Below are 20,946 nucleotides of genomic sequence, written 5' to 3'. Positions count from 1 at the left end.
AGGCTTCCACTTATGGAATGAATAAATACAGGGATAAAAGACAGACGTTGTCAATGATAGTGTAATAGAAATGTATCAGGACAGATGGTAGCTATACTTGCTGTGAGCACAGCATAAGGAACAAACTTGTTGAATCACGAAATTGTACACCTAGAGCTAATGTAACATTGTATGCCCACTATATTTTTTAAAAAATCAAAAAGGGGCACCAAGAATAAGAGATACTTCTTCCCTGAGTACTGAGCCAATTGAGAAATAAGTCAATGAAGTTCAAAACTACCAGCTTTCTTATTGCTGAAGTTAACAGTGGAAACTATGGCTGAAGTATAAGACTTGAAAGTTCTTAATTCAAAGTTCTCCCTGAAAACGAAAACCAAGCACTCTTACCAAACAGGAACAGAGAAAAAGAGAATTCACAAAAGGAATGAAAGAGGAAAATGACCTGTGAACACGTAGGTTTTTCCAAACTCACAAATTAAGTAGGTTATGCCTCCCACTTTCCCCCGAGGAAGTGTGGGTAAGAGAGTGGAATGAAGCTTTGTTACTCTAATACTCTTTTCTCATGGAAGGAAATATCAGTACTGGGCTGGAAAAGCAAAATATCTCTATTTCCCATCCCTATCCCTGCTGCATCCCTCCCCAATGACATGAAAGTAGGAGTTTTGAATTTTTGCCAGAGTCAATCCAGACCTGGATCTCTAGAACCTATTATTTTCCCTCCCTGTCCATCAGTCATTCCCTCCTTTGTCCTGTACCTCTTGGCTCCCTTCCTCGGTCAGCATTAAGAGTATGCAATCTCTATCATTAAAAAGTGTTTCCTTCACCCCTGCATCCTCTTGTATATATAAATCCTCTCTTCCAGGCTTAGTTGAGCTTCTGAAGGGCAAATAGCATGCTGTTCTCTTCACCCCTGACTTCTCCACCACTGTAATCTGGTCTTCCTCCCACTGCCCCTCTGACAGCACTGTACCTCAAATCAGCAACTGCCTCTTGGTAATCAAAGCTTATGGGCATATAGCACTCCTCATCCCACTTGACTCCAATGTCAGTCGACACTGTTGACCACTGTTCCCTCTCCAACACATATCTTCATTTTCTTCTCTGATGTTCTCTTTTCCTGCTTCCCTTCAGATCTCTCAGATCGCTGCCTCTGTGGCGGTCCTCACTGTCGCTTCTCTATCTTTACCTTCTCACACTGTACGTCTCTGTTGAGCAGGCTCATTCACCACCTGGGGTGAACAGTCACTTAAAAATGGGTAAATCAGGGACGACTGGGTTGCTCAGTGGTTGAGCATCTGCCTTCGGCTCAGGGTGTGATCCTGGGGTTCTGGGAGCCTGCTTCTCCCTCTGCCTATATCTCTGCCTCTCTCTCTCTCTGTTTCTCGTGAATAAATGAAGTCTTTTTTTTTTTTTTTAAATGGGTAAACAGTAGGATGTTTTGACTGTCTTTTCGGTCTCTCACCTGAGCCCCAGACTCATAAACTTACTTCCTACAACTGAAGCAACTTAAAATGACCAGAAAGGAACTCATTGACTTGTCCACCACCTTGTAGGTGTTCTATCTTCAATGAATGGCATCAAACTCCACCCATGTGTCTGTAAGTTTTCCTATGGATTCAACCTCTCATTCATCTCTTCATTTTCAATCAACACCAAGTCCTGCCAAGCCTCTTCTTCATCTCATCCTATCCTTCTTACTTTCAACAGACTCTCTTTTAAGAGCCCTAACACTAATGGAGGACTTCATCATCTGTTATTCAAATATATCACTGTAGGAACATTGAAATTTAACAGAACTAAATATAAAGTGTTGAATTTGGTTAAAAAAAAAAAAAAAAAGATCCAGAGCCAGTGAACTGCAAATTCAAATGAGCTAACATTGAGTAACTGCTCAGCAGTCTAGATAGACACAATCACATTTCAGATGTCTTCAGTTCACAAATGAAATAATGCAAATTCAAACTACTTTTTTTTTCAAGTTTCAGAATTACTTAAAAGATAATGAGATACTTAAAGAATCTCAAAGGAAGCAGGACCTCAAAAGGCTCTAGAAACAGAAGACAGAAAGCCTTCAGGAATCTGGGCACACTCTCTTCATCTCTTCTCTTTCTTCTCTGTCCTTCTGTTTACTTCTGATCTCTCTGGGATGAGATTTCTCTATTTCTCAGGGTACCATATGGTATAAGATTACTCCTCCTGTATTTTTACAGCTCTCTTAATTCTAACCACCTAAAGAGACTGATTAGAATCAAATGTATTTAAAAATCCTGAGAAAGGGGGAAACTGAAGAAACAGATCCATCTACATCAATTAAAGGATCACTAGAAAACTAAGTAGAATTTAAGAAACAAAACAAAGAAAAAAAAAAAAAAAGACTCAAAATAGAGACCTGATGGTTGCCAGAGCAGAGGTGGGTGAGGGGTTGGGGAAACTAGGTGCAGGGAATTAAAAGTACACTTCTCATGATGAGCACTGAGTAAGGTATTGAATCATTGAATTATTATACTGCATACCTGGAAGTAATATAACACTGTATGTTAATTATACTTGAATAAAAAAATAAAACACTTAAAAGAAAAAGGAGAAAGAAAACAGAAGTTGTGCCACAAGCATTCTGCGAGAGCTTGGGAAGATTCCTTGAAAGAAGTAAAGAATTCTTAGGTTCCTTTAGAGTTCCCAAAGAGAAAACTTCAAAGGCATGATATTCCTAGTGATGACCATGACTTACTAATAAAAGGTACACAATACTTAATACATTCTGTTTTCTGAATCAGGAGTCTGTAATATTTAAGATTTCCATAGAAACAAATACTTTCCATTAAAAAATGTTAAAGCAGGCACTGTAAGTTTAAATGCTTAAGCTTCACTTATGAGATAAGTTCATTTATCCATTCCCCTGGCACACTGAATGGGTGAGTTATTCTGTTTCCAATCATTTCTCAAACAGGTGATAACTTTTAAAAAGTATAACATTATTATGTCTACTCCTTCCTCCTAATCTACTACTACAATTTGTCCATCAGTTCCATCTTTTGTTGGAGTTTATGTGTACTTGATTTATTTATAAATCTGTATCAAATGTGGATTCCTTAAGAAACAAGCAAATTGTCAAATTCCTAACAGCAAACCAATGGTAATGAGGCTTAATATCAGAGCCGGCTAGCTCTCCTTTAGAAAACCATGCTAGTTAGCAATCTTAAAGTTGTCAGGAAAAAAATTCCAAATTTAATTTAAATCTGTGAGGAAAAAGTCCTGCCTACTGGCTGTGCAAAAACTAACTGGTGACCAGTAATTAAAGAGGTTGACACACACACACACACACACACACACACACACACACACACACACAAAAAGAGGTTGACAGTATTAGGGTAATACCCTGGATTTTAAAAAAAATCCACTTTATATTGGTTTTATTTTAGAGCAAGGTAATCTATTTGCTTTTTTATTGGTTGTTCAGACCTAAAACATAATTTGGCTCCAAAACACATTCATTTATGTATTAGTGACAGCTAGCAGCTGCCAACGTTTACTGCATGCTCAGTAACTGCTGAGCAATGCACTAATTACACCATTCACACACCTCTCTTCTCAGCAATCCTATGCAGGCGCTGGTATATCTCTACAGAAGAGGCAAGGTTTAGATTGGTCAAGTAACTGGCCTACCTGCTAGCAAGTGAAGTCAGGATTAGAAGGCAAATCCCTCAGTTCATGACTGGCTACACAATATGCTGGGCCCCACACCAAATGAAAATGTGGGGGCCCTTGTTCAAAAATGGAGAATTTTAGCAGCGGGACATTAAACAAAGTGTGGGCCCTTCTAAGTCCATCCATGGAGTCAGCCTTGCCTCTGCTCCAACAAATCACAAAATACACGGAATTCTATTTTTTCTTAATCTATCTAATTACATTCTTCAAAGATTAAGTCTTTGTAATGGCTAATTAGCCAATTATAAATTAAGACTCAGATTTCCTATTACAGGCAGTGCTTAGATACACTCAATAAATATTTGTTGAATTAATGAACTTATTTTTTGGCCTCTAACTAAACACCCTTTCTTCAATAACTCATGCTGAAAATGCCTCTAGTTAAACGTGGGGATGGGTTCAGAAAAAATAAATGAATCGTTAGGAATCCCACCCATACCCCTGGTGGAAACATTGCCTGTTCATTTGTGCTGGTGTAGGAATTTTGATGACTCTAAGAAACCATTTTTACAGTCTAATTATCATTTCCATCTAGTTGACATTTAAATGCTGCGGCTCTAAGCTAAGCTTCAAAATACACTCCTCACTCCCCCACTCCCACACAACCCTCATCCCACCCCAAAGTTCTTAACTTTCTCTAATAAACGGTTTACTAGCAGAAGAAAAGTTCTTTCTCCTCAATTCATGCCCAGGTGAAGGACAATATAATTAATATGTAAATTGTACCTTTCAAAAGACATTAAAAGGTTAGGCTTGCAAGTCACAAGAACAGCCCTGGGAGATTGTGGGAAGGAATAAAGTAAAAATAAAAACCAACATGTAAGACATGTGTTTGGCTCTGCAGTGGGAAGCACTGAGGATAGCATATCATCTGCATGAAAGAGGCCATGGGAGGTTGCCACCTTGCTGGCCCTCCTTTGTTGAGGAAGGGAGCAACCATATCCTGATGATGCGATCCTGTTAGGCAAAGGCCAGTCTGAGAGCTAACATCTGGAAACTTCTTCTCAAGTGAGATGGATGCACTGAGAACCAGTGGGTTCACTACAGACCCATCCTGGTGAACGAGGGACTATGGAAACCAGACCAATGGCCAAATGGAGGGTAAAAGACAGAGCTAGAGGTCTACGTTAGTAGCCTCTGAGAATAGTCTAGAAACACTGGCCAGGATAAATGTACAGGACAGAAGAGCATGCATCAACCATGTTAATTAATATGGATAGGAACCCCGAGGCGACAAACTCCAGCTGGTGTACACATACACACAAGGACCAATATGAGAGGGAGCTCTACACGCCTCCTCTGACTCCACATCTTCCCCACCTTCCCAGAACATTCACACCTCAACACCTGGATCTATGATGACACCTGGATGTCATCATAGAGAGAGAAATAGGTTGGGAGGAAGGTAGTTTGAGGAACACATTTTTTTATCTAAATGAGAGGCTGAGGTTTACCAAAACGGACTGTATATGTTCAAATCAGTCAAATTTAAATTGTGTCGGTGTGATGGTCAATTTCATGTGTCAACCTGACTAGAGCTCCCAGCTATGCAATTAAACACTAACCTAGGTGTTGCTGTGAAGGTATTGTAGGGATATGATTAAACTCCATAATCAGTAGAGTTTAAGTAAGAAGAATTATCCAAGGTATTCTGGGTGAGCCTTTCAGTTGATCGGTCTTAAAAACAGAGCTGAGGAAAATTTTGCCTTTGGACGGCAGCTTTGGGTCCTAATGAGAGTTCCATCGCACCCTTTTTGAAAACCTGCCCTGTGAATTTGCCCTACCCACCTAGCCATCCCCGCAGTTATGTAAGCCAATTACATGTGATAAATCTTTTAATATGAATCTCTTTTCTCTAAACTCAGACTGACATAATCAGATACTCACAAAGCAAACCAAAATAATGATGAAATGTGTAAAATACATTTTTCTTCACATCCGGTTTGCAGCATGAACAAGCAATCGAGTGTGTAAATACGCCCTGCGTACCTTAAGGATTTCATGCATACTCCCCTTTTGCCAGAAATGCTCTTATCCTATTCTCTTTCCTTCCAAGTCCCAATCTAAGGATCTACTTTTCCAGGAATGCTTTTGTTGACCATCCATCAAATTCTGGTTCTGCTGTTAGATATGCTCTTCACACCTATTTTTCTCTTGGATCTCTTAAGATAGTTGAAATGAATGTTTAATTATTCAACATTCATTTGTCTTCCTCCTTAAAATGTAAGCTCTATGTAAATAGAGGCCAGGTCTGACTTACTCACCAATGTAGCCTCATTACCAAACATACTACCTAGGACATACAGTGGGTGCTCAAAAAATATTAACTGAATGAATGCATAGGCATAAATGGATATAGAATGTTTAAAAAGCACATATACCAAACGTGAATATGATTTGATAATATCTACATTTGGTAGTTGATCCTTAGCTGTATCATCCAAAGAACACTTGTGTAGGGAATCAGAATGTAAAATTTAGAGGTAAGAAATATGAGTATCATTAGCTTTGTCTGTGTAGGCAGCCCACTGCATATCACCATTTGTCAGTTTGGGCTGTTATAACAAAATAACACAGTGAGTAATTTACAAACAACGATATTTACTTCTCACAGTTCTAGAGGCTGAAGTCTGAGATCAGTATGCCAGCATGATCAAGTGAGGACTTTCTTCTGGGTTACAGACTTCCCGTATCCTCACATTGTGGAAGGGGGCAATGGACCTTTCTAGGCCTTTTTTAATAAGATTACTAATCCCATTCATGAGAGCTAGCCCTCATAACCTAATCACCCCAAGACTATAACCTTGGAGGTTAGATTTTAGCATATGAATTGGGGGGAGGGGGGAATATATTCAGATCATAACAATCATGAACTCTTTTTTAGTTAACACGACCTAAATCACATGAACTAAGGATGGCCCAAAGCCAATGCCACAAGGAGACCTTATAAATCTGTTGGCCAATTTTACAGTTATTCAGAAACATAGATTTTACAGTCGTCTGAGACAGCTAAATGGCACAACATTTTATGGCATTTTTAATAGTATTTTAAGATCCCTTTGGAAATAATGATTCATCTCATGACTTGGGATATTAATTTGGATGTTAAAAATTAGGTAATGAGAATATATGGAGCCATAAATATGTTTAATAAAAACCTATATTCACAATCTAAGGCTAACCAAATTCTTGTTTTGTTCTTTTGGCACAGTAGGGCTGAATATGAATATCAAACACCACTTTAAAAAGCACAGTTACACTGGGCACTGACCAGAATATATCAGAAAGGAAAACATATAAAAGAGAACTTGTTTACATAATTCTTCTATGTATTTCACAGTTTAAGAACTGAGTCTTCCCTGCTGAAAATCCTTCCCATGAGAAAAGGATCTCCAACTACCTCTTCACTTATTCCTTTTTTAAGTAACTTAATCTTAGAAGAAGCTGAAAACAAATACACCACACAAAAAAATACAGGAATTAATACTCACTTTCAAATAAATGTGATACCATTTGTGAATCAGATTAGCTGGAAGGATGTTCAACAAATTACTGCATCTTTAATATTCTCTAAGGTAAGTAACTTTGTTGGCTCAAGAACAACTTCATGCTTAAAAGCTGACATAGGAATTTGAAAATAAATGTTACACTTTGGGTATTAATATAAAAGAAAATCTTCTTACTAGTTATTAATCTTCTCACTAGTAGTGTTGACTGTTATTTCTCTCAATGAATCATAAGAAGTGGCTACCACAGCTATTAAGCTATGCTGAATCATTCATACGTAATCTGATCATAAAAGAGTATGTTTTAAATTCAATATATGTATGAACAGTGAAACCAAATCTCATAATCAATGGAGTTTTTTAATCACAAAGAGAGAAATACCACTCAGCAAAAAGAAGAAAAAAACTGATATTCTCATAAATTAGTATCTGACTTAATGATTAAGTATGAAAAATGTTTTTTTTAAGACTTTATTTATTTATTTATTCATAGAGACAGACAGAGAGAGAGAGGCAGAGACACAGGCAAAGGGAGAAGCAGGCTCCATGCAGGGAGCCCTACGTGGGACTCGATCCAGGGTCTCCATGATCACACCCCGGGCTGCAGGCGGCGCCAAACTGCTGTGCCACCAGGCCTGTCCTGAAAAATGTTTTTAAAAATAGAATTTATATAGCAAAACATACTTGATGACTATTAAATATAAGAAAACACTTTCAAGTAATAACTACAAATTTGTACAAAGAATCATTAATGTGCAAATGCATATCATTTTTTTCTTAAGTAGGAAAAAGAATAGGAAGAACAAAAGGCATGCATATTTTTTGGAAGCCTTTCTTTTAGTAGTACCCTTCAAAATAGTCATAAAATAGTCACAAAATTTTTAAATCCACTTTTACACCAACTAAAACTAGTAACTTCCATTCCACAAAATTCCTGGCATTCCCACTTCATGTGATCTATGAGAACAGAGACCCAACAAACCCTCTTTGCATTCTGAAGATTAAACTTGAGGTTATTATTTCCAAGTAACTTGGTACTCAATCCTCACAAACTGCACTTCAGTTTATGTAATTTGTGCTCAATAAACTCTTCATTTATAAGATGCCCTTATTTTAAGGTGACCATTACATGTCTTGGCTTCTTTAAGAAATTAAATACAAAACACCCAAAAAACAAATCTACTTCCAAAAGAAACCCATTGTTACCTACGACGACAAGTAATACAAAGAAAGTGCTCAATAGAAGTATAATGAATCAAATCAATCTTACAATAATTTCTTTCAAACTAACTCTGTCCTATCTGATATGAATATCAAAGCAGAATTCTAATTCAAATAAAAATACTTAATCTAGATAAAATAAACTTTAAAGAAGTACAATAGATACCTTTGAAGATGAGGATTTAATTCATAATTCAATACTTTAGCAGAATATTTAGACTTACTTAATACAAGCCAGTTGCTGTACAATCTTTGAATTCATTCTCAGAATACATTATATTGAAACTACCATTTTCTCATGCACTATTTTTTCTCTAAAAGACAATATTCATCATGCACAATAGATTAAACTACCATGTCCCTTCATTTAATATAAGTGATCTGACGTTTTTTGCAATCTAGGCACTATAAATTCATTCATTCCTTGTCCAATTATTTGTTCCTTGCCTACGATGTATTAGGCATTTGATTTAACAGAAGAGTTATTGAGATCACAAATCAAGGACCAGTGTTCTACAGTAATTTGAAAAGAAATTGAAAGACACAGTAAAGAAGTCTCTAACAATAAACTAAGGAAGCAGTTGACTGAAACCACTTAGAGTTAGGTGTGTCTACATGAATATATCTGAAAGAATTTAATATGAAAGTTAGTAAAAAAACAGATTTTTAGAAATAAAAATTGGACACATAAGTTATGATTAATAATCAATTATAACCCTAAATTCATAGGTTCCTATTTTCTCATCTGTCATGTAAGATAGTTAATCCTAAGCACTAGCAAAATATTGAATAAATGAATTAAAGTGAAATGTATAAAGATTCTGAGATGTTATATGATGTGTATTATTTTCCTAATTTGAGAAATTATCAAGGTAACATCTCTTTCGTAATTCTAGGCAAATCAATTTAGCTTGCAGTGGAACGTTTACATTCCAAGGCTGAAAAGTCAGGCAAATTGGCTGGGATCCCCATTTGTCTTCTGAGTAACTGAGTAATTACTGATTGAGTAGTCCTGGGAAAGTTACTTCAAGTCAGCCTCAGGTACCTGAACCATAAAATAGGAATATCATGTATACCTGTTACAGACAGAATATGCCAAAAATGAGTCAACTATAGAAGATTGGCATACAGTAGTTCTTTAATAGTTAATACTTAATTTTACAACTTAATTTCAGAATATAAATGGTTTTTGTTTGTTTGTTTTTTTTGTCTGTTTTTTAATTTTATTTATTTATTCGTGAGAGACACACAGAGAGAGGCAGAGACACAGGCAGAGGGAGAAGCAGGCTCCACGCAGGGAGCCTGATGTGGGACTCGATCCTGGGACTCCAGGATCATGACCTGGGCTAAAGGTAGGCACTAAACCACTGAGCTACCCTACCCACGTGTCCCCAGAATATAAATGATTTTAAAGATATGTGAACTCTAAACAGTCTTCATTTTCCCAAGATACTGAATATTTGACCAATAACAAAGACTTCCTCACAACTTCCTGATAAAAAATTATTTGCAGATAAGGAAAATATGATTCATAAAGAATGTTCTTTTTTTCAGAGTAATACATAATTTAATTTTAATCCTCAACAAAAAACTGTAATATGAAATGACACAGGCCCCAATGATTCATTCCACTGTACAAAGAATTTAAAATACAAAAGGTAGTAAGATTCCTGTGATACTGATCAAATACAAGAAATTGTGAATTACTGACAAACATCTCTAACTCACATAAAAATAGGGTTTCTACTATTCTTCTACTAAAGTAGTAAGAATTATACCATGGGGGCACCTGGCTGGCTCAGTGGTTGGGCCTCTGCCTTTGGTTCAGGTCGTGATATGGGATCCTGGGATCAAGTCCCACATCAGGCTCCCCTCAGGAAGCCTGCTTCTCCCTCTCCCTATGTCTCTGCCTCTCTCTGTCTCTTATGAATAACATAAAATAACATAAAATAGAATTATACTATGGAATGTCCTCAGTTAAGCTTTGGGGGAATCAGTGACCTAAAGGATCTATATACAAAATTTTATTTGCATATGTTCCTACATACGTTTTTGAGAGGAAAAGGTCCAAGGTTTTCACAGATTCTTTTAAAGATTTTTCAAAAAGGCACATAAACCAATCACAAAAGCTCAAGTTCCCCACTCCAGAAGTGCTGACATAAATTACAACTCTTATGTATGGTACAGCACAGTGTTGAAAACTTGATTTCAGGAACTGCCATTTAATATTTTTAGTGCACAAAGATAATGTATTATCAAAGAAGAATCTACATAGGTTAACAGGATTTTAGCACGCTTTTTGGTTTTTGTTTTTTAACCTAAATAAACATATAGAAATAGGGAGACAGTTAAGATATCATATACTGACTGATAAATAAGTTTGAACAAAGAATCAGAGTAATACAGTGCTTTTGTAGTTCAACAAAATTTATGAATTAGCAATTGTAACAGCACCTTGAGGACAGTATCACCTGTGACTTTAGCAGAGTACTACTGAAATAATTCATATATTCTCACTAGATCATATTTGTCATCATTAATGATACTGTCAAATGACCTATTTCTCTAATACAATTACAAGGGCACATTAAAAGTGTCAAAAAGAAGAAGTACTTTAAAATGTCCTCAAGAATTGTGAGAAACACTGGATATCAGTTCAATGACTATTTAACCAACTCTTCCAGGAAATAAAAGCAATAATATGTTAAATAGAACTTCATGCTTCAATGAGTATCACAGTTATTTGATGCAGGACTGGAAAATTATATGTTAAGCAGGTAGATTTACATGAGTACTTAAAATAGTTTACAGTTCTTACATTGCTAAAATAATATGGATTAAAATCTATTAAACATATTACTATCATATATGTACTTACCATCGGCACATGCCAAATCCTAAATAATTTCACAGCTTGTCAATCTGATTTTGTTTCCCATTATGTCTATTGTCATCAAACTCTGTACTAACCTAAAGGTTTAATACTAAGAAATGGTTTACATGGCAGGAACTCTGAGAAATACTACATCAGGGCAACCAGATTTAATAATAATGGCTAAAATATATTGTTCACTTATTATGTACAAAGCACTGCTATTCAAAACAATAGCTATCTATCCATCTATCTATACACACACCTACACAGATATACAAGCACATGTATTTGTGCATATGTATGTGTCAATATAGATGTATGTATATCCCCCCACATGTATACATATACACAGGGCTAAAGTGATAGATCTGTATCCATCTTTATACAACCCAAGGAGATAGTTACTGCTATTATCTCCATTTTGCAGATTGGAAATATGACATCATATGGTATAAATAAGTTGCCTGTGATTACACAGCTACTAAGTGACAGAGCCAAAACGTGAACCCAGGTAATACTGTCCAAAGTCCTGGCTTTTACCTGTTGCTAACAGGTGCTTCTGAGAGTAAGGGTAACAAATAGGTAAGCAGGTGGCAAGGAGAAATGGGTTTTTTGGGAAGTGGTGGTGACACTGAAGGGATACCTATTTGGCAAAAGCCCTTGAGTTAATGCTGATTATACTCTGGGTATAATATTAGAACATACATGAGATTAACCACAGTTCCAGGTATACATCCATGCACTCATGGTGTAAGTTCATCCCACACACTTGAAAGAGATGTTGTGGGGCACCTGGGTGGCTCAGTCAGTTAGGTGTCCACCTTCAGCTCAGGTCATGATCCCAAGGTCCTGGGAGGGAGCCCCACATTAGGCTCTCTGCTCAGCAGGGATCCTGCTTCTCCCTCTTCCTCTGCTGTTCCTCTTGCTTGTGTTCTCTCTCTCTGTGTCAAATTAATACATAAAATCTTTTTTAAAAAAAAGACATGTTGCTTCATAAGTAATATAATCCTTATGTGTAGTTGAAAAAATTAGCTTTATATGTTTTGTTTGCGTTTGCTGACTTTTTTCTTTGTGCCCCTCATTTCCAAATTGATGTAGTTTCAGAAATGACAAATTGAAAGTTCCATAAACCCATCTTTCGCTTGAAAAGTGAGGTACATTTTGACTTTTCTCATACAGTAGTCAAATAGGGATATATGTTTAGCATCATACCAACTGATACTATGTGGGAAAATAGATGTTTGTGTTTTATACATAAAAATATTTGCTCAAAAATTAGGGAAAAAAAGATTCTCTTAGTAAAATGTAAGACGTTTAAAATGACTCAGATTAAAAAAAAAAAAAAAAAAGACTCAGATTGTTAGTTAAAAAAAACCTAAGTGGGGCAGCCCGGGTGGCTCAGCGGTTTAGCGCCTGCCTTTGGCCCAGGGTGTGATCCTGGAGTCCCGGGATCGAGTCCCATATCAGGCTCCCTGCATGGAGCCTGCTTCTCCCTCTGCCTGTGTCTCTGCCTCTCTCTCTCTCTCTCTCTCATAAATAAATAAATAAATAAATAAATAAAAACAACTATGTGAATAAAAATGATGTGTACTCAGTCCTCATAAACAATATAATTTACAACATTTAAGTGAAAATTAGATATGTTGTTGCTATAAATTACAAATTACACAATAAACATGATAAGGCATAAGCGTTTTTCTTTCATGAAATCAAAGCCTGACAGTAAGGAATTCACTCTTAATGCATTTAGTATTGATCACATACTCACTTAAAATGCTCATCTTTCTGAGGAAATAAAAAGTAAAAGGTGGATCTTATCACCCAAATGCTCTTGAATAAAATAAATCTATTTTATTGCCAACTTGTAGGTTTTTTCCTTTTTTCTCACATTCTCTGTAAAGCTTAGGAATAAAGTCTAACACACAAAACATTTGCATTGAAACTATAATGAAATGTAAATATCATTTTTTATAAAGTTAAAATACCTATTAAGTATAGTTAGAAAAATCATAATACTTTGAAGAAATATATGCAAAAACCCATCCCATCATTCAACAGACATGTGCCAAACATTCACTATATGCTAGGCATGGAGATCTGCTCCCAAGAAGCAAGCATATACAGACTATTTCTGAAAAAAACATTCATATCTTTTAAAAAGTCGTAAGCATTTTGCAAAAAAATCTACTAACATGTTTGTTGTATAATGTAGCAAGATTATAAAATACAAGATCAATATAAAAAATCAATTGTTTACAATATAAACAAAGAATCTGAAAATGTAGTTGTGAAAACAAATTACTTGCAAAAACAGTAAAAGAACAACGTATTTAGGAATGATTTTAACAGACGTGCAAGACCTGTAAACTAAAACCTATAAAACACCGCTGAGAAAATTTTAAAAGACCTCCCAAAAAAGTAAGATAATGCCATGTTCAATGAACTAGGAGAACGAATATCACTGATGGCAATTCTCCAAACTGATAAAATGTAACAGAATTTCTATGAAAATCCCACCAATCATTATTGTAGAAATTGACAAGCTAATCCAAAATTTTACATGGAAAGGCCAAGGACTTGGAATAGTTAAAATAATTTTTAAAAAGAAGGTTTAAGTCCAAGGATTTTATACTACTGGATTTCAAAAGTCAATATAAAGCTACAGTAACGAAGACAGGATATTATTTCCGTAAAGAAAAATATATATATTAATGGAACCAAAAAGGAAGTCCAGAAAGATACCCTCTAATTATGTCAATTAATTCTTGATAAAGATGTCAATGCAACTCAAAGAGGGAAAAGACCTTCTCAGTAAATGATACTGGGATGATTAGGTATTTATATGAAAAAAAAATAGTTTCTAGTTTCACACCATATACAAAAATAAACTAAAAATGGATCATATATCTGAATGTACAAACTAAAATTATAAAACATCTGGAAGAAATAGAAAATAGAAAAAAAGAGGAGAAAACCTCTAGCTTTGGGATTAGGCAAAGATTTCTTATCTTATACCAATGGCATGATTCATCTAAGAAACAAAATGTTAAGTTGAACTTCAGCAAAATTAAAAACATTTCTCTTCAAAAAGCACCATTAAATAAGCAAAAAGATAATCCACAGACTGAGTAAAAACAATGTAACTCATGTATCTAGTAAAAATCTTCTATCTACAATATATCAATAACTAATAATTCAAGAAATAATTCAATTAAAAGTGGCAAACGATCTGAAAAGATATTTCATTGAAGAACAATGCATAAATGGCTAATATGTGCTTAAGGAACTCTCAACATCGTAAGTCGTTATGTATGCAAATTCAAACTTCAGTAAGATACTGTTACTCACATGAGAATAGCTAAAATCAGACTTACAAATCTAATTTTGCTGATGAAATGGAAAAACTGGACATCTCATACATTGCTAGTTGGTATGTACAGTGGTGCACCCACTTTGGAAAGCAATCTGCCAGTGAGGGCAAGGACTGCCTGCAAATGGGCACAGGGGAACTTCTGGCAAAGATAGATGTGCTCTAAAAGTGGACTGACGTAATGTGCACAATTTTACTTATTTCCTCGAAAGTGTCAAGCTACAAATAGAATGGCAAACTTTATAGTACGTTATACTTTAAAAAAGTTGTTAAAAATAAAAAGTATACCTTTAAACAAGTCATGTACAAACTTTATGTATAAAGATGAGGAACTATCCCATCCATTTGAAGAAACAGAATTGGTTCACAGATGTGACTCTCTACAAATTTTTTTTTTCTAAAGTCTGGCTTCAATAATCTCATTTTATGGTATCATAGTATTTGACCTAAATTCTGAGATAAATGCCACTCAAAATGAAAAAAAAAAAGGAAATCATCTGGCTAAAACTTTTCTGTTCTGTGCAATAAACCATGACTTTATTTTTTTTTTAATTTTTATTTATTTATGATAGTCACAGAGAGAGAGAGATAGGGAGAGAGAGAGAGGCAGAGACACAGGCAGAGGGAGAAGCAGGCTCCATGCACCGGGAGCCCGATGTGGGATTCGATCCCGGGTCTCCAGGATCAGGCCCTGGGCCAAAGGCAGGCGCCAAACCGCTGCGCCACCCAGGGATCCCTAAACCATGACTTTAAACTGATGGTGGTAGCTGATTTTAAAACTTTAGTTAGGGGTGCCTGGATGGCTCAGTCAGTTAAGTGTCTGACTCTTGATTTCGCTCTGGTCATGATCTCAGGGTAGTGAGATCAAGCCTCTGAGCTCAGTGCAGAGTCTGCTTAAGACTCTCCCACAGCCACGTGCAAAAGAATGAAACTGGACCACTCTCTTGCACCATACACAAAGATAAACTCAAAATGGTTGAAAGATCTAAATGTAAGACAGGAACGCTTCAAAATCCTAGAGGAGAACACAGACAACAACCTTTTTGCCCTGACTGCAGCAACTTCTGGCAAGACATGTCCATAAAGGCAAGGGAAACCAAAGCAATTATGAACTGTCAGGACTTCATTAAGATAAAAAGCTTCTGCACAGCAAAGGAAACAGTCAACAAAACTAAAAGGCAACCTACAGAATGGGAGAAGATATTTTGCAAATGATACATCAGCTAAAGGACTGGGTATCGAAGATACATAAAGAACTTATCAAACTCAACACCCAAAAAACAATCTAGTCAAGAAATGGGTAGAAGACATGAACAGACATTTCACCAAAGAAGACCTACATATAGCCAACAAGCACAGGAGAAAATGCTCCGCGCATCACTTGCCATCAGGAAAATACAAATCAAAACCACAATGAGATCCCACCTCACACCAGTGAGAATGGTGAAAATTAATAAGCAGGAAAAAATAAATGTTGGGAGGTTGTGGAGATGTGGAACCCTCTTGCACTGTTGGTGGGAACGCAAGCTGGTACAGCCACTCAGGAAAACAGTGGGGAGGTTCCTCAAGAAGTTAAAAATAAAGCTACCCTATGACCCAGCAATTGCACTACCAAGTATTTACCCCAAAGATACAGATGTAGTGAAATGCCAGGACACCTGCACCCCAATGTTCATAGCAGCAATGCCCACAATAACCAAACTGGGAAGGAGCCATGAAGTCCTTCAACAGTTGAACAGATAAAGAAGATGTGGTCTATATACATATGTAATGTGGTATATTATATATGTGTGTGTGTGTGTGTGTGTATACACACACACACACACACACACACACACACACATATATAATGGAATATTACTCAGCCAACAAAAAGTGAAATCTTGCCATTTGCAATGACATGGATAGAACTAGAGGATATTATGCTAAGTGAAATAAGTCAATCAGAGAAAGACATTTACCATATGATCTCCTCATATGGGGAACTTATGAAACAAAACAGAGAATCATAGGAGAAGAGAGGATAAAACAAAACAAGATGAAACCAGAGAAGGAGACAAACCATAAAAGACTCTTAAGCTTAGGAAACAGTTTGAACTGAGGGTTGCTGGGGGGCAGGAGGATGGGGGAGTTGGGGTACCTGGGTGATGGACATTAAAGAGGGCACATGATATAAAGATCACTGGGTATTGTGTAAGAATGATGAATCACTGACCTCCACCTCTGAAACCAATAATACATTATGTCAATTAGTTGAATTTAAATAAATGAATGGATGAGGGGAAAAAAAGACTCTTCCCCTCCCCATTGCTCTCTAAAATAAAAAAATAAATCTTTAAAAAAATAAAACTTCAACTAGACTTTGTTCTACCCATTATAAGTAATTTATCATGCATTAATTTTATTTATGTAATTACCATAAAATAAGATGGCTAATATTTCTTACTTCAGGGGACATTTGTATGTTTTTTCTTGATTCAAAAAACCAGAATTTTTCTAATACACTTCACACATAGATGCATATATGTTTTCAAACCTAAAAATGTATGCATGTATAAAGAGCTATAATGCATATATACACATATTCATTTTATACAATAAAACTGTATTTTTACAACTATAAAATATAAATAATTTAAGTATAAAATATTATAGATTTATACATCTTTTATAAATATACTATAGATATATAGCTTTTCACACAAAAGTACTATACCATTCTCTGGAAAAAGTGTCTTCTGAAAGGCTCCCTCCCAGCAATATCCCATGTCAAAAAGAAACTCAAAACAAATGGTGCTATAACTTTTGTTTGTTTTGCACATACCAATAAGGGTGCATGGCTATAAAAAAAGATATAAAAATATCTGAAGATATTTCTAACACATGAAAATGTCAAGAAATTTATTTATTTTCAGTTAATTTAAATTTTATTATCAAATCTAATTAGAAAATAGAGACTTTCCATTCTCAAATCTAAAAGAAAAATTACAGCAAGAGTAATTTTAATCCAGTTTTTAGTCAGCTTTCTCTTTTTAAATACATGTCAGATCGTATCATCAAGATATTAAATAGTCCATCATTTTCTTTAGGATTCTATTCAACACTTAGTATTTATTCATTCAGTCAATAAATACCAAATGAGTACTCTGTATCACACACTATGCTAGATACCAGTGATAGAGGAATAGGGACAGCCTCTGCCCTCAAGCAGCCTAAGAGTCCAAACAGGACTTGTAGAAATCCACCCAGGTATTTTGCAAATTCAGTACATAAGAACCTTAAGAACCACGATACGGCTAGTTTTAGCAATGCTACATTCTAGAACTCTTCCTGAAAATTAAGAAAATTAAAGCCTCTGAGCAGTCCTATAGTGAAAAAACCTGTTTCACATTTTACGTTCTAGAATTTCTTAAATTTATTTGACTAAGAAATTTTTTCAGCCATTAATCCTAATAACATCCATTGAACATCCTTTGAAAAATACTAATACTTTGGAATTCCTTGTATAAAATCTGCAATGCTTTTATAAAGGTAAAGCAGACACATCTAGCATTGCTTTCATTTCTCAGACTCATGCTGATTACAGTAGTTGTGGACTGACAAACACTGATTGCTTGATAATGGGTTCTACCCTTTGGCCAGCTAGTATGGAAGCTACATTGAACAGTCTATAATTTTACAAGTCATTTTTTATCAAAGATGGATATAACATTTACCTTTTCCTAGCCATTAGGTTTATTCCTTATCCTTCTCTAAAATCAAAGATGATATTTTTGTCTCAAGCATTGACTAAGTGTTTTAATAACATTAGGCATCAAGTCTATGGATTTGGGTGCATTTTGATGGGTATATGTTTTTTACTTCATATTCCAGATCCACATCTTTTTGGTGTTCTAGTTTGGTTTTCAATTATTTGTTTTGTTCACATCTCTAATGCTTCTGAAAAGACAGAAAGACAAAAAAAAAAAAAAAAAGGTGCAGAACTTTGGGATTTGTGGCCTAAAGACATTCATACACTCAACACTTACTTATTGAGTGCTCTCATAAAGTAGTAAACAAATTAGGTAATTGAATCTATCCTCAAAGAGCCTATAGGTTTGGCTCCCTTACCCACAGGCTCAATAATCTTGGGAAAGTATCAAAATTAATGTGCTAAGTGCCCCTAGCTATAAAATAAACACAATTTTAATATGTACCTTATGAGGTTGTGGCAAGGATCTAGAACACAGTCTGGAACTTACAAAACATAAATACTACTTTTTCTTTTTTTTAGAAGTTTCCATCTTTCACTTTATGCTGGTTATATATTCTTTTTTGGATAGATGTCCTTTTTATTTTGATTGTTGTTAGTAGGGAAGAAAGGACCCTCGTTGCACTTTCCTATTTTCCGAGATGCAATAAAGTTGGGTCAGAGCCACACTGCTGCAGAATTAGGGAGAGCTCAGTTCAAAGCTCAGCTGCCACCCGTACTCACTCTATGGACTGGATCACAACATTTAATTTCCCTCTGCTGTATTTTCACCACCCGAAAAGTGGGGATCATCTTACTGGCCTCTGAGAAAAAATCAAGTAACATATGCTATTCAGGAAAAGTATTACAATTTGAGACTGTAAGGAGCAAAGGAGTAGAATTCAAGCTGTTCTTTAAAATGACACTGTTAGAAGAAACTCTACAATAAAGAGAAGGCTGACCTTACAGGGCTAGGCTCTGTGAACCTTTGAGGCAAAATGTAGAGTGTTTAAGAGTGAATGCTCTTTAATGAGATGGTTTGAAAGCCAGCTCGACCACTCCTCATTGTGACTCTAGGCAGGTTAGTTAAGTCTCTCTGAACCATAGTTTCTCATCCATAAAATGGAGATAATAATGATACTGGATGCTTATTATTTGTTAAACACTGTTCTAAGTGCTTCTAGTTTCACGAACGTTAGTAACTTAAGAAATAAATAGTATTAGCCCCATGTTAGTGACAAGGACAGTCCAGAGAGCTTAATCCCAGAGAGCAGTGCAGGAAGCTACTGTTTCTTGCCTTCCCTATGTCACGCGGCTTTCCTCTGGTCATCACATCCCCCCTAATGCTCTGAAAACCACTCTTTCCATATCAGTACCTGCCTTTCCTTAGCCACAACTGGAGAACAGACCAAATACAATCCAACTAGATTCTCCTTGGAGTTATATTCCCAAGCACGGGATGTGAATTGCTGCCACTGCACAAACCCAAGAGCATCTCTTTCTGTCTCCAAGCCTGGATCTTCAGCTGTTCCTTTTGCTACATAACCTACCAGATATTCTTTCCATAAATTCATTTTTTTTGTTTAAACGGCCACATTGTAGTCTCCTGTGTGTAAGTGAAGTAGCCTAAAAAATAAACACCAGCTCAGCTAATACTCTAGTTGTAGCCCCTGGAGCATTACAGTAGGGAAAGAACACTAGCCACCTGATGTAGTTGTCACCTATTCATCAATACATATATACCACCTATGGATATGGGTTCAGGAAGTTAAGGGCAGAGGCTGCCCTAACTATGGACCAGGTTTCAAAGTTTTTTGTTTTTTGTTTTTGTTTGTTTGTTTTTTTGAGAATGTTGTTTGTGTGTGTTTAAAAGTATTTAAAAACCCTGTGGCTTTACTATAACCTACTGCAATCATCATTCATAAGCAGTAGGAATTCTGAAAGAAAAGAAAAGCATGGGAAAATACATTGGGAGTAACAAACTAATCACCAACAAAGCAGAGGAAACACAAGAACCGATCAGTCAGCATTAAGTATGAGAGGATTAAGGCTCACAGAGAAAAAGCATTTGAAACTTTACTTCAATATTTTTTAACTGAAGCCACCTGGGTGGCTCAGTGGTTGAGCGTCTGGCTTTGGCTCAGGTCGTGATCTCAGGGTCCTGGGATCGAGTCCCACGTCGGGCTCCCTGCAAGAAGCCTGCTTCTCCCTCTGCCTGTGTCTCTGCCTCTCTCTCTGTGTCTCTCATAAACAAATAAATAAAGTCTTAGATTTTTCCCCATCTCATATATATAGGTACAAGCTATAGATATATATTAACGTCACTATAAATATGATGGGGAATTTCCTTGAGTTTTAATGGCCAAAATTTTCTAAGAAATTGATAGTTATGTTTGCTAATAGGTAATTAATGCAAACAGCTGGGCTGAAAAGTAGAAAAGTATTAAAATTAATCTGAATCTAAGGGATTGGGTCATCTCAGGCATTCTTCATTAAAATGTATCAACAATGTACAATATATTTGTACTTTAATGAG

Source organism: Canis lupus, chromosome 15 (genome assembly GCF_003254725.2).
Source record: "Canis lupus dingo isolate Sandy chromosome 15, ASM325472v2, whole genome shotgun sequence".
Classification (NCBI taxonomy): Eukaryota; Metazoa; Chordata; class Mammalia; order Carnivora; family Canidae; genus Canis; species Canis lupus.
This window is presented reverse-complemented; position numbering follows the sequence as displayed.